The following is a 24,754-nucleotide window of genomic DNA, read 5'->3' on the forward strand; positions in this document are numbered from 1 at the left end:
CTGTGCTGGGAGGCTCATAACCACCTGTAGCTACAAGGGAAGTGATGGCTTCCTTTGGCCTCAGAGAGCAATTGCACTCATGTGCTCATTCACACATATAAATTAAAAAAGAAAAAGTAGAACAAATTTTGTTTTAGTTTTTTTTTTTTTTTTTTTTTGAGACAGGGTTTCTCTGTGTAGCCCTGGCTGAACTGGAACTTGCTCTATACACCAGGCTGGCCTTGAACTCAAGAGATTTGCCTGCCTCTGCCTCCCAAGTGCTGGAGCCAAAGGTATGTATACAACAGGCCTAAAAACAATTTTACAAACGTTCTCGATCTGATGATCATTATAACTAATCCTCCCTCCCTCCCTCCTTTTTTTCTTCTTTTAAATTATGTTTTTTTAGAAAGAGAACTTACTATGAACTCTGACCAACATGGCTGCCTAAATATAACCTGTAGCAAAAGCACACCAATAGACATGCTAATAACCGGAAGTGGCGAGCTTTTGAGGCTTCAACCCTAAGCAAAGATTTACAGGTAACGAAGGAATTCTGAGAGGGGGAGAAATGGTCTTCCTCAGGGAAGAGCTGACCGATTGGATATCTAGAACTAAATGGTCAGCTTTGAAAGCAGGTATACAAGTAACACTCTATAGACAGAGCAGTGGGTATTTATATATTTAGAGGCACACATTTTAACAACAGTTCAAGGAAAAGAAGTCATGAATTTGAAAGAGCCATGGAAGGTGGTTCAGAGGGGAAAAAAAGGGAGGAGGAAAATGATGTAATTATATTATAATTTCAAAAAAGAAAAATAAATAAAAAGATGAAGAGAAGTTGTGCCAAGGCCTTGGAAAGACAGACATAAAGTTTATATGACTTGTGAAACACAATTATGGAATTCAGAGATTTCTTGTTTGCAAAGAAGATTCAAAGACTTATTAAATGTTGGTTTTAAATTCAGTTGGAAAGACATGAAGTTTATATGTCTTATAAAGCATGATTGTGGAATTCAGAGATTTCTTGTTTGCAAAAAGGATTCAAAGATGAATTACTTGAATTTATTAAAACGTTAGGTTCAGAATCCATTGGCTTTGCCTGTGGAAAGGGTCCATTTGCTTCTCTGATTGAATTATTTTATCTCGATTATGAAACAGGGTGTGGTTGTTTGCACACTAGCTGGGGTGAGCAGTCTGAAAACAGCCCAGATGACCATGATCATGAAATTTAGGTGAAAGAGCAGAACATTTCAATTGTGGACAAAGATCCTGCTGAGGCTATCAGGACCGAGAGGGAAACGGGAGACCTTGTTTCTGAGGTCAGGCAGGAGATGCTGGGTACCTCAGTCATGTGAAGGGCATGATGATGTTGTGGTTCAACATGGGACTGGAAAAAGAGGGGTTAAAAAAGTTAATATTCAGCAATTAAAGAACCAATTACCAAAGGAAAAACTGGACATTAACCAAAGAAGACAAAATTCCACTGTGAGGCAATCAAGAGGAAGGATAGACAAAATAAGTCTCAGGGATTAATAAGTCTCATAATTTGTACTGAGTAAACTAAAAGTGTTAAGGAATCTTCCCTCTTAGCATTCCCTTTTCAAAAGAGAGGATATGCAGACGGTATTGAGCAATAAAGGCAGGGAACTCACTGATGTTTTGATACAGAGTGAGGAGGGTAACCAGAGGAAAACGTTCCTGAAAACATCCAGGCAGAGGAGTAAATGATTCAGTCATTAATATTGCAAGATTAAGCCTCTCTCTTGTTTTGGGGGAGAATTAGAGCGAGTTCATGCAGAATAAAGCAATTACCACACATGAGCTCAAGTGAAGGTTCCCTGCCTCCCCATGGCATGCGTGGCTTCGTGCCATGAAATCAGAGTAGACAAGACTCAGGCGTGTCATTGGAATTCCAGAAAGTTGTGAAGTCTACATTTCAGGGCGGAATCGGCTTTTTCAACTTCAGGAATGAATTCAGGGAGGCTTAGATTTAGAATAATGGGGATTCTTACATTTAGAAGGCCAAACTGGAACTTACTAGCTCAGAGGCAAAAATGTATATTGTGTGTGTGTGTGCATTTGTGTGTGTGTGTGTGTGTGTGTGTGTGTGTGTGTGTGTATGCGTTTGTGTGTGTGTATGCATGTGTAGGCACATTGGAATAAAAATGAACTGGAACATGGAAAGTCCTTTAACCATTTAAAGGTACAATTGTTTCATTAATATTTACTTATATCTGATTAAATATTCATGATGCCTTGCCTCCTTCCTTGTCTAACAGTGCTTCATTCATGACCATCTGCACCAGCTCAGCACAAGGGAGGTCTCAATTAGCCATTCAGGCTGACAGCCTCTCAGCAAAGGGGCCCCTTCCCCTGCGATGGGCCGCAAGCAGACGAGCTTGTCTGTAGGCAGAAGCAACAGGGAAATAGAGGTGCCCTAGACTGGACTTATGGTCCAGCTGAGGCTGCCGTCTTGGCTGACCCTTCAAGAATGCAGACAGGATGGCTTTCAGGAGTGGAGCAGTAGATATAGGTGCGAGAAACATCTGCCAAGGGCACACGGTCTCCTGTAAGGAAGCAACAGTGTGCCCTTGACACCTCTGTCAGGTTTCTTAGCTGCCATTGTGAGGCTAGGCAATGGCTGAGCTGGTTTCAAATATAGATGTATTAGTCTAGAAAATAAGACTGAAAGTGTCTTCTCTTAAAGGACCAGATGGGGGTGGGGCAGGGGTGGAGTCAGTAATTCCGGGGATGGCAATTACTTATTTGCACAACTCTTTTCTGAGGTCTCAGGCTCCTTCATGCAGACCATCATGGCTACCTGAATTAACCCTGTGTTAGCATTCCGTAACTTTTTTCTAAAGGGCTTGTCTCTGGAGCACCCAGACTGCTGGATGGTATCATAAATGGCTAGACAGTTGAATCATGGTGGGAATGCTTATCTACCATGAAGGTTGATCGTACATGAGTGACGTTCTTGTCCATTGCTGAAAATCAAATATCCAGTGCTGGAGAGATGACATATTCAGCAATGTGTATGCTGTCTAAGCACGAGGGTCTGAGGTTGATCTCTGGTTCCCTCAGGAATAAGGTCTAAGTTCAGGAGGATGCGCTTGTAGTCCCAGGGGGAGGTAAGGACAGGAGATATGCCCATGACTTGCTGGACAATAGCCTAGACAAGCACTGAGATCCAGGCTCAGTGAGAGGCCCTCCTTCCAACACTAGGATGAACATGATTGAGGTAGAGTATGCACCACCTTCTGTCCTTCATGTGCACATAAGTGCATGTGTGCTCATGAGCACACACATGAACATGTACACACAGGAGCATGTACACACACATAGGCAAAAGCAAATGCCCACTTTTTAATCTTTAAATGATGCCAGACTGTGTGGGGACTGGGATGACATTAGAATAGAGGACTGCTTCCATAAGCATGCCCGCGTTCTAACTGCCAGAACCTTTGACTATGTCACCTTCCAAATGACTTTTAGGACTTGGCTAAATTGAAAGTCCTTGATGGGGAGACAAGTTCTGGATTATTCTGCTTACTCCCGCCTAACCATATGAATCTTAAAAAATGTAAATTAAGGTAAAAGAGTGGTTTGGAGTGATATGACATACTGGCTTTGAAGATGGAGAAAGCTGCTATAAGCCAAGAAGTTTAAGTAGTCTCCTAAGGCTGGGGTACCAGACCCAAGTGGTGAGGAACTGAATTCTTCTAAGAATCTGGAAGAGTAGCGAGCAAAAGCTGTTGATGCTATATTTTCATCTGGTGTGCCTCATCCTACACTTCTGGATCCAAACACCATAGATATGCCTGTCTTGACACCATTGTCTGTGATAACTGTTAAGGGTGGCAATAGAGGATTAACACAGCATCTCCAACCAGCACTCGCCATCACATGTCCAGGTTCTTTGCACTTAGGCCTCGCCCAGGAATCAGGATGGACGCAGAATGCAAAGGAAACCTTCCTTCCTTGCTTGGGAAAGAGCCAACCCGCCCGCCCGCCCGCCCGCCCGTGGGTCCTTTGCCTTGCCAGCTGCTCCAGAGCTCTTCCGGTTCCCATGCGGCTTAATGGAGAATGCAAGACGCAGAACCCAATTTTTTAATTTGTATTATTTAGTTTGGATCAGCAAATGTCTCCCGAGCTGTGTCCTGTGCAAAGTGAAATCACCTATACGCTGTGTCTTTAAAAGCCGGGGAAGTGCGCTGAGCAGCAGCTGCAGTCAATACCAATTTCCACATCTGGATCGATACCATCGGAGGGCTCAGGAGCTGCGAAGATTGTTTCACACACATTCTCCAGAGAGGGAGGGCTGGGGGAGAGGAAGGGAATTGGTTTTAATGATTTCATGGCTCTGAGTATTCCCTCTCTCCCTCTTTTCTTTAAAAGAAATAAATACATAAAATTAGAAACCAAATTTACGGACCTGTCAGTCTGCATCAAATCCAGTGTCTTTCCCTGACCTGTCACCGAAAGTGGCATCCAATCTAGCAAATGGCTTGATGCCGTGTGGGGGGCTCCGCAGCACTGTCTGTAATAACGCAGCAGTAAACATGCTTGCAGCGGGCCTCCCCTCAAGGACTTTACAGGCACTTCCTCAATCTGCAAAGACCAAACCAAGGTCCAGCAAAGGGTTCCCATCCACCCACAGAGAACAGCTGACTGGAGCGACTTCCGTGCAATGCCTACATGTATGTGTCTGACCGGCGAGGGTCTGAAATTCATAGGTCCTTTCTGTGTACCCCGGATTGGCCCCTCTGAATGCTGGAGTCTCCTGTAGCACTGGGCCGGGGAACTGTTTTTTTCACCAGGCCTGGTTGCCAAGATAATGCAACTGAGATGGAATAGCCGAGCAAGGGCGAGGATCATATGTCATTAGCCTTCCTGGAAGCTTTCCCAGTAGGTCAGGGGCTCCGGCTTTTTTTTTTTTTTTTCCCTGTGAGTGGGCACCGCTTTGGGTCCTCAGTGTCATGTGAGGCCTCACGACAACATGCTCTCCAGCCACAGAGCCCATTAGCTCACCTCCAAAGAAGGCTGACCCTCACTCTGCATACACAAACTCACCCTCAGAACGAGCCAACAAAAGAATAAATATGTCCCCTCTTGGCCCTGGTACATCGGGGCAGCTTAATCCTCGCCATGGTAAATGGCACAATTGTAACTGTGACCAGCTCGATCTTTTAAGGCAGATCAAATGACTTTCAGGGATGGCTCTGCACAACCCCCACCTGCAGGGCCCAGAGGTTTCATGAAAGGCTGATTTTCCATACAGCAGTTACAAAAATTTTCTTCCTGGACAGCGACTGTTATACCATTCTTTCCTTTATGGTTTTTACAAAGCATAGCCTTCTGGAAGTCACCACAGACTCCATTTATAGCTCTGTTTCATCTCCCCAATTTCTCTGTAGTTGGGGCCTGGAGAGAGTCTCATGGGTTGGGAAGGCAGTTGCTGAAGTGGCTGAGGAAACCGGGAAGGGGAGACTGAATAGGTTATCTAGCCCCTTGAGTACCAAGAGCGGGACAGGACCAGAGCAGCAATCTTAGCCTCCTTTTCAGGCTGATGTAGCACATTTCCATAAATAGAATCAGAATCACACAGTCCTTAGCCCCTTGCTGCTTGATTAAAAATAGGCTGCTGTCTACGTGGACTTGAGCCATGCATGCCTGGGCTCTGTGTCCTTCTGTAGGGCTCCCAGGCCTTTGCTTTGCTGGCTACTCTCATGAAGGACAGGTTTCAGGCACCTGCTTGGCAGGGAGAGGCCTGAAAGACAACATGTCTCTGAAGATATTATGGCTTCTCTTTAAGAGTCAGGAAATCCCCCAATAAATTAATCTTCTTGAAATGAGATTTCAAAAGATCACAAAATGCCAGCCTTCAGTCGAAAAACAGGGTTTTTGTCGTGGTTGTGTTTTCAGACTGTCCATGCTGTGTTTAATTCTTCCTGATGTGTGTTTCCTGCTCATCCAATACATCCCAAATCAACTAACTGCAATGAGTTTGATTATGAAAGTGTAAAGCCAGATAGAAAAATCTCCTCAAATCTTCCAATAAGTACCCAACAAAGTAAGATTTTTCTGTTTAACATCCAAATGAATGGTTTTATAAATGTTGTTATTGTTATCAGGGCTAGAGAGAGAGAGAGAGAGAGAGAGAGAGAGAGAGAGAGAGAGAGAGAGAGAGTTGGTAAAGTACCTGTTGTGTAATCTTGAAGACCTGAGCAGCCATATAAAAAATCAGCATGGTGGCATGTAATGTCGGTGTGGGGGAGGCAGAGGCAGATAGTACTCCAAAGTCAGCCAACCTAGCTGGTGAGCTCCAGGTCCTTTGGGAGATCCTGTGTGAAAACAACAATAACAATGAACAATATAAAACAAGCTAAACAAACAAACAAACAAACAAACAAGGAGCCAGGCCGTGGTAGCACACATCTTCAAGTCCAGCATGAGGGAAGCAGTGGTAGGCAAATCTCTGTAAATGCAAGGCCAATCTAGTCTACACAGAGAGAGTTCCAGGACAGCCATGGCTACATGAAAAACTTTGTCTTAAATAATAATAACAACAAAAACAACAACAACAACAAAAATGGAAGATTAAGAAAGATCTGATACAGACCTCTGGAAGAATTCTACATGCTTGCACAAACATCCACATGCAACTGTATATAAACATATGCAAACCACATACCCGCCTTATATATCCTCCCACTATATATACACATATGCAAACACCATACCCAGAGAAAAATAGTTGGAATAGTTGGGTAAATAAATTTTTGTTTGTTTTTGTTTTGTGGTTGCTTTTTGAGATAGGATTTCTCTGTATATCCTTGGCTGTCCTGGAACTTGCTCTGTAGCTGAGGCTGGCCTCGAACTCCCACAGATCCTCCTGTCTCTGCTTCCTGAGTGTTGGGATTAATCGCTTGCACCACCATTGCCTGACTATATACATATTTTTAATGGCTGTTTTTTTTTTTTGACTCCACGCAGCTCTAAGGGGAAGTGCTTACTGTAGAATGTTCCCCAGAATTCAGCAAGAGAGAGTCAAGTTTGTCCTCAGAGAAGAGCAGCTGAGTACGTCTTTGCCCATGGCTCACCGAACATGTTTTAGTTCCAAGGCTCTATGTTTCCTGGTCAACTGCTCTCTTCCTGGCTGAAGAAGTGAGCGCCATTCTATATTATGCTGTGGAAGCCCTCAAAGACCATGCTTTCTAGGAAAGGGGGACAGGAAGTTGAAAATGTGCCTATTTGTTACTTCTCCAGCACAGTCACCAATACCTGACAGAAAGCTCAAGGAAATAGACATTTATTTTCATTCTGTTTCAGAGGATTTGGACCACAGTTGCTTGGTTCTATGTGCTTGTGCTAAATGTCCTGGAGGCAGGGGTGTGCAGTGGAGGACCGCTGGTCACTCATGGCTGACTGTGAAGTAGAGACCAGGCAGGAAACAGCCAGGCATAATCTACATCTCCAAGGGCCTGCCCCTTGTGAGATCAACTTCCTCAATCTAAGCCAAACTCCTGACACTTCAACAACCTCCCCAAATTGTGCCACCTACTGGGGACCAATCATTCAAAACACTAGACAGAAAGAACAGTTCGTTTTCACTCCATAGCCATGTCCAAAAAGAGATTATCCCCAATGTTTGTTTAAAGATTATTATAAGATGGTCCCCAAATTTCATGGTATTAGTAAGAAGTTTTTTTATGGGCGTGTGGCATGTGTCACCATCATATATCCCCAGGAAACACACAGAGTGCATTATTTTCTGTCTGTTCCACAACGAACTGACTATTTTAAATACAACTAATAGCAATCGCTGTATAGGTTCAAGCAGCCATTAAAATATAGCAAAACACCAAACTGGCTACTAGAAATCCCAAAAGACACAATCTGTGTGTGACACCTGGGTTTACAAGGTCCTATTCCTTCCGGTCTGATAACTATCCCCTCTTACTGTCCTGAAATTTCTGGAGAGAGAGGTAACTGGCCCTTAACATGTCATAAGAAAGGCTCAGTTGTCTAAGTTTTGTTGGATAGCTGAGCAGATGAGGCGTCCACTCAGATTGACGGGCAATCTGATCCTGTCCTCAGGAAAGGAAACAGAACTGACATAGATATAGATCACAGCCTTCTTGCTTTTTCCTGTGTGTGCTTTTTTGACCGGCTTTCTTTAGGGACTCACTGTGGTGCACAGGTTGGGATCATATAGTAGCATATTTGTTTTGCGTTTTGTTTCCACTCATTCTGTGAAATTTATTGAGCGCCTACTAAATGCACCGTGCCATGTGCATAGGCGTTTATTTAATTACATCTTGCTTCATTTGGCAGATTGATTCCATAACCACAGATTAGTTGGCTGGGATTCTGATTCTAATTTTTCCCACAATGTGCTGTGTGGCTGCAAGTTAGGCACCCTACCTCTGTAAGATACCTCGATTTCTTTCTCTGCTGTGTGGAAATAATGGTACGTGGCAGGTGCTTAGAGATGTGTGGAGATGATTCACGTTCAAGAAAGGTGAAGCTTGTGGAGTTCAATGATTTCATCCTCAAAACGCCACTCTGAGATCAGCGCAGGGCAAGGTTTGTTTTAATTTATATTGCAATAGTTATGGGCTCTTCTAGATTTTCTTGTGATTTCTTTCCTACAGTCTTCTAATTTAACAACTGTTTGCTTGATTCCCAGGATTCTGTGTCAAAGTGATTAACTTGGATTGATTGACCAAACTTGAGTTCTTCTCTGAGAGGTTTTCAGTGGCAGTAAATAAATAGATAAAAATTTATACGTATCCAAAAGGTTAAGAGTGATTTTTCGTTTTAGGGGACAACATTTAGGTCTGAGCTTGAATCTGAGTTCTTGAATCCAGTACTTGCTCTATTCTACAGGCATCGTTGTTTCCCCTGAACCTTGAGATAACAACACTCAAGGTCTGGTGGGAAGACTGACAGAATCACACTGTGATTTTCTAAAGTCTGGAATCCTAAGCTAGGATAGCATTTTTCTTCCCGGAGAGTCTCCACCTATCAGCTAAGGAGAAGGGATCAAAGAAACAGGACTACATCAGGTGTCTATGGCGATACAGATAAGACCACACTCTGTAAAACCAGAGCAGAGAGAATATGTAAGAGACGCTGCTGAGGAAGACAATTCTTATGATCGCTGGATGGAAAAGTCAGTCTTCCATGAAACCTCTGTGCCCTGCAGCTGAGGCACAGAGCCATCTCTGATCTGCCTTAAGGGTGGCATTGGTCACACTTAAAACTATTTACCAAGATGAGGAGCAAGCTTCTTCGTCATATCAGGGCTCAGAGGAGATGCGGTTACTCCATGTTTGGCTCATCTTGAGGGTCAGTTTGTCTGGGCTGCACAAGGGCCAGCCTTCTTCAGAGATGAGCGGTTTGGCAGGTGAGCAGGAAAGCTTACAGAAATGCAGAGGAGAAAGAAGAAAATTCTAGAAGATAAATCTGAGGGTTAGCTTTCCCAAAGGGACATGTCATAAGTGATGCTAAGGATTCTGCATTTGGAGTCCTGTCACTTGGACCTCACCGACAGTTTGGGATCAGGTGAGCAACGTGGAACAGAAAAGTGAAGGGAAGAGACGAGCGCAAAGCTGTGGTCATAGTGCATGTGAGGGACAGAGTGGCTTGGAGTCAATATTGAAGGTGGATAATGAGAAGTAGCTGGGTCTACAGTTTTGGATTGAGCTCTATCCCCTATTGGAGGAAAGATTGGAAGAAGTGTATGTACTTGGAGCAAGAAAGCAACCTGACTTCAAATCCAGGCCTATGGAGTTGCAGAAGCCATTGACATGAGCCAGTGGATACGTCAAATGTTGTCTTCATCCCTTGTCTTAGGGTTTCTATTGTTGTGATGAAAACACCATGACCAAAAAAGAAAACTGGGGAGGAAAGGGCTGATTCAGCTTACACTTGGAGGACGGCAGGACAGGAACTCAAACAGGGCTGGAATCTGGAGGCAGGAGCTGCTGTAGAGGTTATGGAGGGGCGCAGCTTACTGGCTTGCTCCTCTTGACTTGCTCAGCCTGCTTTCTTACAGAACCCAGAACCCCCAGCTTAGGCAGGGCACCGCCACAATAGGCTGGGTCCTCCCGCATGAATCGCTTTTAAGAAAATGCCCTACAGCTGGATCTCATGGAGGTACTTCTTCAACTAAGGTCCCCTTCTCTCTGATGACTCTAGCTTGTGTCAAGTTCACACACAAAGTGCGCCAGTACAATACTCTTCTAATTTCTGTGACCAAATACTGGAGAAATGTGAGGGAAGAAAGGTTTATTGTGGGTTAGAATTTGACAGTGCAGTTCATCACGGTGGGGTAGACATGGCGGCAGGTACCGGCTGTTAAGCTGATGATAGTGGTTGGGAAAGGCTGGGCTGTGGCAATCAGAATGGACACCCGTGAAGAGTCCAGGGGAAGCAAGCATCTTGTAGCCTTAAGCCTGGGTAAGTGACCTTCCCACTATCTGTTGTAGAAAATTTCAATCCCAACCCAGGATTTCTACCCCATTGTGATCAGCTCCCAGATAAAAGCCACACACCTTTTATTATTTACAATAAGCCTTAAACAGCACAAGAGCTGGGCAGATATCTACCCTCTATACTATTAGAATCTACTTTCCTATTGCTAACCCTGAGTTATAGCCTGCAGGTAGACCCAAGTGACACTGTAACCTTGCCTCAAGTTATATCTGACTGGTAGATAAAGATGCCGATAGCAGAGCAGAAGAGACATAGGTAGGGTTTAGGATTCTTAGGCTTGGGGTTGGAGGGGAACCACAAGGGAAAGAAGGTGAAGGAGGAAAGGAGGAGAGGAGGAGAGGAGAAACTGCCATGGGTAGGTGAGTCATGAAACCGTGGCCCTGAGGGCTGGCCAATTGGAGTTAAGAGCAGGCCAGACAAAATGTCGGTGGCAACAAGGTCTCACAGCGGTGGTAGTTGGAGGGAACTTGACTGTATTGTTTGAGAAAACCCTATTTGCTTCCTCCGAGGCAGGTGCCAAGCAAGACGGCGTTGATTGACCTTAGGACCCAGCCACCAGGCTACCTACTCATTTGCTTCTAGATCTTTAGCTAGATCCCACTCTCAATGAGCCACTGAGGTGAGACACAAATTGTGGATCACGAGGACATGTGCAACATTTTTTTTCAAGAGCTAGTTGATTTTCCTACTGTGTACAGCAGGAATCTGAGGATAAGCATTGGGAGAGATACTGAGGACACATGACCAGAGGGGGAGGAGCTAAGGTTGGATGAGGTCAAATTGATTCATGTCTACTGTGCAGAAATTCTACCTGTAACATTGTAGCTTGGTGATTAGAAAGGACCCTAAGGTTGTAGCCATCTAGCTGAAACATGGGTCTAAAAAACAGTGTGTGTACCCTGAGCTCTTTTTTTTTTCCTTTTTTTCTTTTTTCTTTTGTGAAAACTGTGACTGAAAGAAACTTTGTAACAACAGTTTCTGTGAAGTGAATTCAAGACTCTCAGGAGATAAGAGTCTCTGTCTTCAGAACCTAAAGCCACCAAAAGGCCCCACCTTTTCAGATCCTCATAACGGGGAATAGAATTCAACATGAGATTTTGGACTGGGCCTTAAATATTCATGCTGATAACACTCTTTCTGACCCCATGCTCAGATCTGAGACCCCCCATCCCTCTCCCAGGAAAATAGAGTGAAAGATGTGGCTTAGCTAATCTTTTTATCTTTAAAGTGGTGGGACTCCATAATAGTGAACTTCAGGGCCCTCTAGCTCCTTCCCTTTGAGCTTACTGACTATGTCCCTTGACAGTGTGACAACAGTCAAGGAGGAAATGAGTGGAACAGTCTGCCTCATGTCCCGGCCTTTCTTCCATACCTTTATAAACAAACAAACAAACAAACAAACAAAACCATTAAAAGCAACACACAAAACAATGTCATTTACAAAGCAAGTTGTCCTTAGGGAGATGCAATCTTGTTAGCAGTTTAGGCTTGCCTGCACAAACATCTGTTTTAATAGCACATCTGTATAGATGCAATACTTAGCAGGATGACCTAGGCTTTCTCTTAGAGACTTTAATGGATTTTTTTTCTTTCTGTTTCTTGTTTTAAAACCCCTTCCCTACACAATTAGTTAGTTGAAAGTGAAATCGCTCTGCTGAGGTCCTGAAAAGGCCGATCGATAGCTGCTGGACGATGCTATGTGCGGGATTCCAGGTAGCAGCCGCAGCTGATGAGGCGGTGGGTAAGTGATGTCACCGGTGTCTGAGCTCTGACGCCAGGAAGCACAGGATGCTGCCCAGAGGGCCAAGAGGAGTAAGGAGGGCGGCTCCTGGCTGAGACAGATATGGATATGGCTAGGTGTGGGGGAGGGTTGCGCAGCCACTCTGGAGCTGAGGAGAGTGTTAGAGTCTGGGGGAGAGAGTCTCACAAGCCTGCTGTCTGAAAACTGGAAAGAACACAGATGATATCGTAGGATCTCTGGAGAAATTCTGGTTGGCGACTGGGCTCATTCATTCATTCATTCATTCATCTGCTCAGTGAATGCTTATCGAACGCCTATTCTCTGTCACACGACTTATTATCCGCCAAGAAAATGGACAAGACATAGTCTTTGTCCTAAGGAGTCAAATAGCCAGTGAGTTGAAAGTAAAACTGAAGCTGGTAATTGTAAAACACCAGGATCACTTCAGTGATGGCAATGTGTGCATGTGCTACCTCAAATTCTATACTTTAATACTTATTACATTTTTATATTTATTGTGTAATACTCCCAAAAGAGAATTGGAGGCAACTCAGTTTAAATAAGTGACAATTCTCCCTCATGTTCTTGGCATATAAACAGTGCCCTGTAAGTGCTAAAGTTGAAATTAGATAGCTGTTTTCAAGTACTTGTTTTCACAGACACAATTTTGAAAGTTTTTGAGGGAAACCCTCAAAATAGACATTACTGAATAACCCAATGCCCGTTTTCACACGCGGAATAATATTAAGAAGGAAATAAAGTGAACCAGGTAGTTCACAGTATGATGTCCGTAGCTAGCAAGGACATGTGATCTATAGCCAGTCCAGAAGTCAATGTGTTTTAACACTGGTCAGTATTTTGACTCAGCGATCTGAATCCGATCTGAATTGCAGATAGAGCGTCAGCCACAAGCCAGGGTTTTTTGTGGTGATGCTTGCCTGGCACCTCTCAAATTAGGATGCTTAGTAGTCATAGGCAATATTTAATAGACATGATTTGCAGTATCCTAAGAGTGTGTGAGCACCACTATCCCTTGTCACCTTTAAGACACTGCTAGCTGTGTTTTACCTCTGGTAATTGGGTTAAATGGTCTTCCCCAAACCCTGTAGCTAGTCAGTAACTAAGCTAGGACAAGAGGAGGTCTTCAGGTGTTTCTCCCTGCTCAATCTGCACCAAATGTACAGATTCCCTATGGGGTTCTGGGCTTGATTATCTGACTACAAAGAGCCCTTTGATGACCCCAGTATGAATTGGAAGAACACATCTTAAAGCTTCCAATGAAAAACTGGCTCCTTCTTGTGATGCTGGGCGCCCTGTCATTGTCTGGGCAGAAAGTACTTACTATCATCAACATCATCTCTTGAACCAGGAGGCTTAAATGCACCCAGCTTTGCAACCTAAGCCCGGAATAATTACTTCCCATGTGTTCCATAAATACAAATAAGAAGTGCACACTACCACCCACAGTTATTGGGAGGATTTAATGACTTCATGCTTATAGCATGCTTAGATGAGGCTTTCCCCAGAACTTATGGAAAAGAGAGAGTCATTTCCTCAGGTACGTCCCCCCTCTTCTTTCCATAGCACCTTCAAAAGCCTTTTCTGAGACCACTGAGGGTCACATGTTTAAAAATGGGCAGGAGCCACAGGGATGGATGAATCTACATGCTGATCTGTTTTCCCCTCACCTCTGCCATGAACAGTGTGCCTTCCATGGACAAAACCAACAGGGGTTAAGTCTACCTCTGTGCCTTCACTCATACCCGTTCCCTTGGCTCAGACCGATCTCTCGTGCACCACTGGTGTAGCGAATGTTTTGGGGTGACTTCTACTAGCCAGTTTCCTTTACACAATGATCTTACTAATTTTTCTTTTTTGTAGTCTTACTGATAATTCCAAAGTTATGTGAAATAAATCACCTAGTGTTTTATTTTGGGTCCTGGGACCTGTGTTTCCTTAGACATAAGACTGTTCCTTTGTAAACTGGGTGGTGATGGCATACACCTTTCATCCTAGCACTTGGGAGGCAGAGGCAGGAGCATCTCTGTGAGTCCAGCTGGTATTGTGGATGGCCCCGCGGCTAATTATATTTGATGTTAATTCCATTCTCCTGTGAGTGGCTGTGAACAAGGAAGGAGTCAGCACTCAGGTGATTTCCTGTAAATCTGCTTCCCACCTTAATTTGTAAAATAAAGGAGAGCTGATAATTGGGCAGAAAAAAAGGGAAGGTGGAGTGGAAGGAAGAGGGAGAGGATGCAGAGGAGGAGGAAGAGGGAGAAGAGTGGAGCAGAAGCACATGGCCTGGAGAAACTGCAAGTTCTAAGGGGTCTCATAAGCTGTGGAAGATGGTAGTGTAGCAGTAGATCTGCCCAATCTAGGCGCACAGCATGTAATCATATTAATTGTGTTGTGTTTTCATTGCCGGGGCATATTTGGTAGGAGATTTACGGCAACAAGCTGGGTCTCCAGAATGAGTTCCAGGACAGCCAAGGTTGCATAGTGAAACCCTGTGTCCAAAAATTAAATGTCCCTTTGCACTCCTGTTATTTCTCTAAATTGGTCATTGGTGGATTAGCTTCTTCAGAAAAAGTGTGGAAATGCATTGTCAAAGGTTCTTCTAGGCACTTAACATACACACTGCATTTCTGCATTATTTCTTGCTGCATTTCTGCAACAGCCATATGTAATGGCTACTATGATCCATACTTGATTATAAGGACATTAAATTCATCTTAAGATGATTCTGCCACTCACTACACTGGCAGACCCAGCATGCAAGTCAGCTGAGATTTGACACGACTGTGATCTAGCTCCAAGTATCAAGTTCTCACTAGTTTTGTGGTCAAAATGTTGTTTTTATTACAAAGTGAGACCAAAACAGAAAATGCAAATGTCACTGGGAGGGACGATGATGACTTGTGTTTTTAGGGGGATAAGACCATCAAACCTTCGCTTAGAAACAGGCCTTGGTAAGAGAGATATTGGATCGTGACTGCATGGCAGTGATGTAAGAATGTGAGAAGGGATGGGGAGAAGGAGGAACAATATGTAGATGTATTTCCCACTATTACTGTAACAAGTGACCAGGAACCTAGTGGCTTAAAGGATACACATTTATCCAATTACATTTCCGTAGATCAGAAACAAGAAGTCTCACCAGACTAAATGAAGGTCTTGGCTGGGCTAGTTCCTTTCCTTAGTCTTAATTGTAGAGTCGACTTTCTTACTCACATGGTTGAGCTGGGGTCTCTTGAGTCTGTTGGACTGAAGCAGGTTTCCGTATTGGTTGTTAGCTGGGGATAATGTCCAGAGACCCTTTCTGATCTTTGCGAATTCCCCCTCTCAGAAACAGTAACTAGCCATTGGCTCTTTCTCCAGCTTCTGTCTTAGAGTCATTCCTGTGCTTTGTGTGGATCCAATAGAAAAGAACCTTCACTTCTCGAGGCTCCTGTGATTCTGTTCTCAGGGATTCTCTTCTCATCCCAAGGCCCTTTCCATTAGTCATGTCTGCAGAATTCTTTCTCAATAGAAGGCAGTATATTTTCTAAAGTTCAGGACATTTGGAGATGAGAATCTTTGTGGGGAGGCATTATTATGACTTCTTCATAAAGAGGGGAGCCTTCTGGTTCCTTTCAACTGTCCTTGTTTCAGCGAAGTGTGACCTTGGGTGGTACAGTTGTGGTGAAGCTTCTCTGTTGCTGCCTTGAGTGGACCTGGGAGGTCAGCATGAGGGTGAGTCTGAGAGAACCTCTGAGCTGCAAACAGACGAATTCTGACCTACCTCCAAAGGGTTTTTGGCCTACCAGCCTTCCCACTGTCCCTTTAAAGCAATTTGTAGTCTGTTATCCTGTATCATTAACCTAATTAGTGTAATTGCACTCAATTACGTAATCAGTGTAAATACATGAAGAATCCCATAATTAGACGATGTAATTAGGTAATTAATAGATGACGTGGGGAAAATCCATAGCAAACATTCTGAAATGGACATGATGCCTGCACGAAGCAAGCGATTCGCTCACTTCAGGGTCTTAGCCAACTGGGTCTGCCAGGAAAGAAAGCTTCACAAATTAATTAGAAACCAACCATAGAATTCTCAGTTTAAGGATCTTGTATTTTGTCCTTACATACTCAACTTTATTTACATATGGTCAGGGTTTTCTCTCTGTACTGCTTCCTAAGGAGAGAACTCCTACACACCCAAATAGGGAGAAGAAAATCTGGTCCAAGGTAAGCCAGCTTTGACATTCAGTCTACACTTAGAATGAGACTTAGGCCATGCCCCCCACTCTCCTGTGCAAACTAACCAGACTGCTGTAGAGTTGAGATGCTTGTTGGACAGCCTTGTGAGGTGATTTCCCTTGAAACAGTTTATTTGAATGATGGCATCTATTACTTAAGTGGACCCTGTAACTTTTGGGAGATGGGGGAAATGGTGTCTGAGGGAATCTATCAGTCCAGCCTCCACATAGCATCTTCATGTTGACCCCCTTTGGCCTCAATAGCCTATAGCTGGAGTCCAGTTGCTGACAAACCTGTAACCTTATCTACACAGCAAAATCCTGACTAGATTCCTTGCACTCATTCCCATTTTCTACAATCTATTCTCAAGCCACCAGAGCGATCTTAGGTCAGTTTTCCCTGTCCAAAACTTCAAAAAAAATATTATGTATGTATGTATGTATGCATGCATGCATGTATATATATGTATATATATATGAATGCATGCATTTCAAATGTTCTCTTTAGAGCCAAGTACTTTACAATTTACTATTTTGCACATTGACCAGTTATGAGTCTCTGCCATAATCACCATGCATTACAAAAAGAAGCTTTTCTGATAAGAGTTGAAGGAAGCACTAATCATTTCATATAAAGGTATGGACTTAGGGAAGTATTTTAATACCTGTACATTTAGCAGAATAATAGTATGAGGTTCTCCCTGATGGCCTATGATAGAGTTGGCTATGAGTTTTGGGCTTAGTGAGGAGTACTATGAATTAGTTCTGTCTTGTAGAGTGGGCCTCAAATCTAATCAGAAAGTAATTAGTTGCTCCTTTAATGTTTGTGCCACTATTGTGCCTTTGGGCCTATTGGCAACTTTTCATAACTAAGAATAGTTAAGTTTTCTGTCTAACAAAGCAAGAATATGAATGTAAAGTCACATTGAACCTTCATTTTTTTTTTTTGTACATACTATTGCATTCAGGGCCACTTCTCTGGCAAGTACTTGATTATTTCATAATCAGTTTACTCATTCATTCATTGCCCAATTGATTCTTTAATAAATATTTTTATAGAATGCCTTCAACATGGGAGAGTATTAGTCACAGGACATGCACACAATCTCCTTCCTACTAACTATCTTTTCCTCTCAAACCAAATCTCTGGGTCAACCTGCCAAGAGACTGACGAACCAAGACTACTTTCATGAAGCTAAAAGGCTACATCTTTATTTGTACCTGTACTAGAGGATGAGGGAAATAGTTGGCATGTGCAACTTCGTGGTCTGACTAAGACAGTATTAGCCCCCATCTCATAGGGCTTATAATTTAACCATCAAAGAAAAAAAAAGATAGACATGAGTGCAATGCTTGGGAAAAGAGGGTATACAATATCGTATTGTAGGGAAACCTGAATTTGTTTAGGCTTCAGGAAGCCCTTTTTAAAAATTAGTATTTAAGGTGAGATTTGCATAAAAGTTGTCCTTAGGAAGGCAAGGGGATGCCTGTGTGTGTGTGTGTGTGTGTGTTTGTGTATGTGTGTGGTCATTTTGAAGAGAAGGATATATTTATGCAATGCTAGTGACTTAGGAATTCGGCAGGATGCTCAAAGTCATAAACCTGAGAGGTTTATGGCCTATGCATTAGATTGAAAGGAAGAAGAGAAATATGACTGGGGTGTAAATTTCTAGGCAGATGATGTCTTTCTTACCCCTAGGAAGGAGGGAGCCCTTTGAGGACAAGGAAATTCCAGTTTCACATTTTATACAAAGAAAATTTTTAGTGTTTTATCCCTCCCCCATTACATTTCACATATCACTTATCATGGTATAAGTTTTCAGATGTTGACTGACTGAACACCAGTCTAGACTTGAGTTTGCCTTTATAGGCATTCCAACTGTTTCAGCATTAGAAATATGTTGAAGAAGGTTTATAGTGAATGTGCAAATGACCCAAAGCTATTGTGCATTAATCCATAAAGAAGGTGAATTGGAGAGCGATGGTGCCACAAGGTATTTCAAATGGGAACCATAGAGACTAGCTTGTTAAGTCCATCCTTTTCTTACATCCTTCTCCTTGGGTCAGCCTCCGAAGGGCTGGAGTAACCATCACCATTTTCAGGGAGATAGATGGCTACTCCTGGCTTTATTGCCTGCACCAACAGGATACAGATAGTATGTGTTTGGGTAGGGCTGACCACCTCCACAATGTAAGGCAGCATCCACAGCTCCCGTGGGATGCCAGCAGGCACATATATCGATCGTAAATAATGTCTCAATGTCTTGCAGTGGCTCATAAATCAAAAAGATTTCAAAACGTCTTTCTTTTCTGTTTGTTCCACTGGGCTGTGTTCTGGCTAAGAGCTTTTTTTTAGGGTTGGTTCATAAGCCAGGCCTTGTGACACTCTGGGTCAAATCCTTTCCTTAACCTCTGGTGCCAAAGGCTCTGCAGAGCTTGTTATAACCATCCTTGCTTCCACTTATGCATCACTGGAATCAGCAAAGAGTGACAGAGCCTTCCTATTTTTGACTTCTGTCAATGCGCAGGAAATACCCCGGCAGCCCAACAAGGATGCCACTTCTCTTAGTGATAATGTTAAGTATCTATAGATTTACAGAACTAGAAAGAGCCACATAGTTCTTTTAATCTCTCTCTGATTGGCTGAGGCACAAAAGGAAAGGTGGTTTGTACATTCTAGTCCTGGGCTTTGGGTAGAAGGAACAGGCCACCCGATGGTAGCGGAGGAACTAGATGTACTTCACTCAGCCTTTATAAGGTGTGTGTATTCTGGCTGCCTTGGGTGGAGTCCTTGGATAAATCTCTCCTTCTCAGGACGTGAAGTGGGGAGCCTGAAACTCTGTCTACTTGTGATTTGATGAGAATGCTTAATTCTTGTATAAATTGCTACCCAGTCTATTGTTCTTGTGGATCAGTTGACAACTTCCTATCCAGATTTTTGGAAAGTTTGATGTTTCAGTCCCCATTTGCCAAGCTACCTTTCCATTGACTCCAAACTAGGAAGGGAAAGTGGGATGTGTTTTAGGACGACTCTGAGAACTCCCCACAGAAGCCCTCTTGACATTGCTGATGCTGTACTGAACCCTACCACCTGTTAGTCCTCTGGCTTCAGCCGCTATCTCTCTGCCTCCAGCACTCCTTTAATGCTGTTAGAGGGGAGGTTCAATAGAGCCACCCCCTTCCTGGAGATACTTCATGACTTTCCCAGGGACCAGTTAGGGTCCTAATCTGTTGAAGCTGTTGACCTATTGGGATTGGAGATCCATACCTATAAGCCCCACAATGGTTTTCATCAATACTGTTTCTTAATACAAATATAGAATTTGCTAGGGTTGAGATAGGAGAACTCTAAGGGTCCATAGACTCAAGGTTTGGTTACAACCTGTGGCAATATTGAACTTTTGAGAAAGCTGGCCAATTGAGAGGAAGTTAGGTCATTGGGGATATGTCCTTAAAGTAGATATTGGGACCCTTATCTTATCTCCTCTTTCCTTTTTTCTTTCTGGCTTCTGAGAAATGAATGGGCCTCTTCTGTCATATGCCAACATGGTGACATACTGAGTTGCTACGGGGCCAGCAGAGCCAAATGACTGCAAAGGGAAATGTCTGAGACTCTGAGCTACAGGAAAGCTTTCCTTGAGCCAGTGCATTGTCTCAGGTACTTTGTCACAGCAATGGACATCTAACTCACACATTATTAAAGGTGAGGAAGCATAGGTTTGGGGCTTAGATAGGAAGGGTCTCAGACCTGGGTCCCTGTATCTTTATTTGCAAAATGGCAACATAGCAACCAAAGTAAGTCAGACCACACTGCAGAGTAAGCAGCCATAGCCTCTCCATGGTTCAATACAACAGGGTTGTATTTTTAATTTTATACGAAGTTTACAATTAACCTAAACAATATTCCTCCATGCATCGAGAATAGTTGGACCACTCTTACTTGTTGTTGAGAGACATATACAATAAAGTATGTATAACTGATGAGACCCGGTGGGCACACCACAGGGCTGCTGGGTAGTAGAAAAGCCCGGAGAGCTTTGTGGGACTTTTTGGAAGTTCTGAAATGAGAGCACAGATGACTGGGTTGCCCATGTATTTCACAGAAAATATAAAAGACCAAGTCTGCAATATCAGCTTTGTTCTACTTCTCTCCTTAGTGGCCTCTACAGTCACTTGTGATTGCATTCAATGAGATATACATGCTCATTGATCTTCAGATGGCAGGGGCCAGAGTAGGGAACCCAGTTCATTTAAATGTTCTCTGTATTCAAACCATACTCTTTTGCACTATCTCCATGTATCTATCTACCTACCCATCCATCCATCCATCCATCCATCCATCCATCCATCCATCCATCCATCCAATTAATCTACCTCTGTCAGTCTGTCTATCTATCCATCAATCCAATCATCTCTCTCTCTATCATCTATCTGTCATATCTATCTGTCATATCTATCTGTCATATCTATCTATCTATCTATCTATCTATCTATCTATCTATCTATCTATCTATCTATCATCTCCCCCCTCTCTCTCTCCCTACTGTGCCATCTTCAGTGTACTAATGGCACTCACCATGGTGTTTTTCCAAGTGAGACAAACATGCCAAACATAGTTCATGTGTGTTCTGTTGGAGCAACAGTTGCTTGGCTTTTCCTGGGGACACTGTTTCTGTGCACTGCAGATGGAGAGGACAGCAACAGAACGAGGAAACAAATCCACCTATGTATACCTTGGCTAACCAATGATTTCACTGGTGTGACTTACAGAAACACGGATGAGGGCTTATTTAGCAGGAACGTCCCAGCAGCTGAGCCACGGGAGCAGAGAGTCTTTCTACCTTAACATGCCACACTCTCTCTTGGCAATTCAACTGCTTATCCAACACGGGGGTCGGGGGTGGGGGCTTGCATACTGTCCCTCATATCCACAAGAGGATGATGTTACTGGGTCCAGTCTTGTGAGGGTCTTGCATGAGTAATTGGATCTACTCTTTTTTTTTTTTGATTTTTTTCTTGCTATATGAGTTTTTTAAAGGAATATATCTGTGTATAAAACTATAACCTCCCCCGCCCCAGCCTGAAATTTGGCTGATCAGGTTTGACTGTTATCACCAGGAGAGCATCGGGGTGGAGTCTGCCACCCTATCGTTCTGCCACCCCCACTGCTACTACCTGTCTCCTAGCTGTTCCAGAGCCAACACGTGGTCACCTGCAACTGGACTCCAAGGATGATTTGGCGGAAATGGGCCCCTCCCCCTTCTTCATAACCCCGTGTCTCCGAATAGTAAAATTGAACCTTGATCAGACTAACGTCTTGGTTCCATCCTTTCTCACACTGCCTAGGTTCCCTCTTTTCTTCCAGATTCCAAGATGCCTCCCAGGCTCGAACCCAGACATGTGAGCCGCTGGTCGGACTCAACATAAAACATTAAAATTTTTCATGCTTTATCTTTCTAAGAATAAAAATATTGTGAATTTCTTTTTTATTAACCTTATATTTATGAAATAAAGATCGTTACATACGGTATTTTATTTATGTTTAATACCGTATTCCACCATGAGTTGTCCCATGCAGTAAGTACTGGGTACGTATGCAGAGTTAATACTGGCAGATCATAAAAATGGAATGTTTTCAATCTTTCCAAAGTTTTCATACCAATTATTAACTAGTAGAAGTAACTGTTGTACCACTTCTTTGTAAATACTCATTAACAGACTTAATTTATTCTTTTTTTGCAATTGTAAAGTTTATATTACTTTTTTTTTTAGGAATTTTCCTCGTTTACATTTTCAATGCTATCCCAAAGGTCCCCCATACCCACCCCCCCAATCCCCTGCCCACCCACTCCCCCTTTTTGGCCCTGGCGTTCCCCTGTACTGGGGCATATAGAGTTTGCAAGTCCAATGGGCCTCTCTTTGTAGTGATGACCGACTAGGCTATCTTTTGATACATATGCAGCTAAAGACAAGAGCTCTGGGGTACTGGTTAGTTCATATTGTTGTTCCACCTATAGGGTTGCAGTTCCCTTTAGCTCCTTGGGTAATTTCTCTAGCTCCTCCATTGGGGGCCGTGTGATCCATCCAATAGCTGACTGTGAGCATCCACGTCTGTGTTTGCTAGGCCCCGTGGATCTACTCTTAATTCAATATGATAATGGCCACATCATGCTTGGAGAACTGAATCTCACAACATCAAACGTAGTTCTGACAGAGGCTGATTTGGCGAGAAATTCCTCACTGAAGCATGGGCCTCTCAGTTAGAGAGGTGCATGGATATTAGTAATTACCTTTCATGGGTCGGAAACATGGACACCAGGAAGGTAGGGATGCTAAAGCCTGGCCTAAAAAGTTCTATCTCCAGGGCTATTATTTGAAGCTCTTTATGACAAAACTTCTCATCCAATAACTTCCTTCATGCTGTTGTCATCACGCCTTGTTCTCATCCAAATGTCAATCATTCGTTGATTTGCTGGTCTCATTAGAAAGAACGATGGTGACGCAGAGTCTGTGCCACACTCATCCTCCCATCTCGGGTATCAGTATCCCTCCTGGTCTAGAATGTGCCACATCCGAGGTTGGTGAATAAATTCATGAAGAATATCCACAAGAAACTATACAGTAGAGGGCTTCAAAAATGGTTTAGTCATTGTCCCTGCCTCTTAGAAATGTGTGATCTCGCAGAGAGGTAAAACTGTCTCAGAAAGCAGCTGACTGTTGGGTAGAATACCGATGATGCTTTAAAATGATGACTTAGAGTGTGGTGGTCATGAGTCAGCAGAGGAGAGGGGCCAGTCTCTTAGCACATCTGGCCAGGCCTCTGATGGTCTTGGTCACTGAACCGGAAAAGAAAACCTATACATTTTATGGTATTTCCTAGTAAGTGCTTAGATCACATAGATGAATTAAAAGCACATTATTTACTTTAGTATTTAATCAATTGTAAGATTTCCTCAGGCCTTTCTCCACTACAAAGACAACAAATGGGGTGCATCTTGTGGCACCTTCCAGCATCCACAAAAGCACACACATCCCTTTACCTAGGCTACAGAGCTCTTCACTCAAGCTCTCCACTCAAGAGCTGCATCAGAGTGTACCACACTATGGGTACCATACTATGCCAGCCCTCTTTCTGTGAGTTCACCCACAGAGGAATGCAGGGCCACCAGTCACTGGGTGAAAACTATTTGAAAACAAAATCATTTCTATAACGAATATGTATAGATACCTTTACTATTATTACCTAAATAATAGTACAGATAATTTGTCCTTAGCATTTATTTCATATCAAGTATTTGAAGTCAATCTAGAGGTGCTTTAGTGTATATGGGAAAAGAGTCATAGATAGAACCAATTACTATGCAATTTTCCTGAAGGAGTGGGAACATCTGTGGCTTTTCTTTTCTGCTAGGGTCTTGGAACTAGTCTCCCGGGAAGCAAACTGTATAATATTTTTTTTCCTTTCTTCACAGTTTGGTAAACTTGAAGCCATCTGCTTTGTTCTGGACATGGGTCCGTGATATTGGGTCCACTTTAATTTAAATGTTCATAATGTTCAAAAGTTAGGAATAAGAAAAAAATGTTAGGGATGATCCGTCTATTTTAGAAACAAAGAAAACTTCATTTTCTGAGGCTCTTTGGCTGGCATTTACTTCAACTGGTACCTACACTCAAATTGCAAGAATGGGTAAAAATAGCAGATTATTTTTAAAGGTTGATCTACTTGAGAATACCTTAGGGGGTTCCAAATTCCTTATCAGCCTATGGAGAGGCTCTGGCTGTAGAAGCCATGGGAGGTCTGTGCTGTGTGTGCATCCTGCAGTCTGTGCACCTGGGGTTAGGTTGGGATGCCGTTGCCAGGCAGGAGAAGAGACTGTTAGCGCACGTGGCTGAGAGGTAAAGGTTGACACATCCAGTGTCCTTTGATTCTTACTTTGCTCTGTTACCTTGACAACTGCCGTGAAAGGGGGACTGTCTGGAACACAGAACGTGTAGAAACCTCCCGTGGAGACGGCTTGAGGTTCTGTGGCTCTGTCCTGCCTTTTAGAAGCATGGGTTTGCTTTCCTCCACAATACTGTGGGGTTGCCCTAGTCTGTCCCAGCATACAAATCATCTCCCTCTGCAGCGAGTGGGGGCATGGCTTCCTTCGTGCTGCAAGTTCTCCAGAGGAAGCGTGTACCCCAGGGAGTCTCTGAAATCACAAGCATTTAGAGGAAAATTGAAGCTCTGTGGAATTTCAATCTGCTTTCCCTAAAAAGGCATATAGTTTTAAATCATTGCTCTATT

At 43.3% G+C, this 24,754-nt stretch overlaps 1 long non-coding RNA gene and 1 other non-coding gene across 2 annotated transcripts; one reads left to right on the forward strand and one right to left on the reverse strand.

The window, feature by feature from the left end:
* Positions 1–4,105: 4,105 nt before the first annotated feature.
* Positions 4,106–24,385, reverse strand: Gm39696. The gene is made up of 3 exons (XR_865718.1): positions 24,201–24,385; positions 6,185–6,326; positions 4,106–4,303 (listed from the first exon to the last, which is right to left on the reverse strand). It is a non-coding gene; the product is annotated as a predicted gene, 39696 (long non-coding RNA).
* Positions 19,115–19,234, forward strand: Mir6348 (microRNA 6348). The gene has a single exon (NR_105766.1). It is a non-coding gene; the product is annotated as a microRNA 6348 (primary transcript).
* Positions 24,386–24,754: the final 369 nt, after the last annotated feature.

Source organism: Mus musculus, chromosome 1 (assembly GCF_000001635.26).
Source record: "Mus musculus strain C57BL/6J chromosome 1, GRCm38.p6 C57BL/6J".
NCBI lineage: Eukaryota > Metazoa > Chordata > Mammalia > Rodentia > Muridae > Mus > Mus musculus.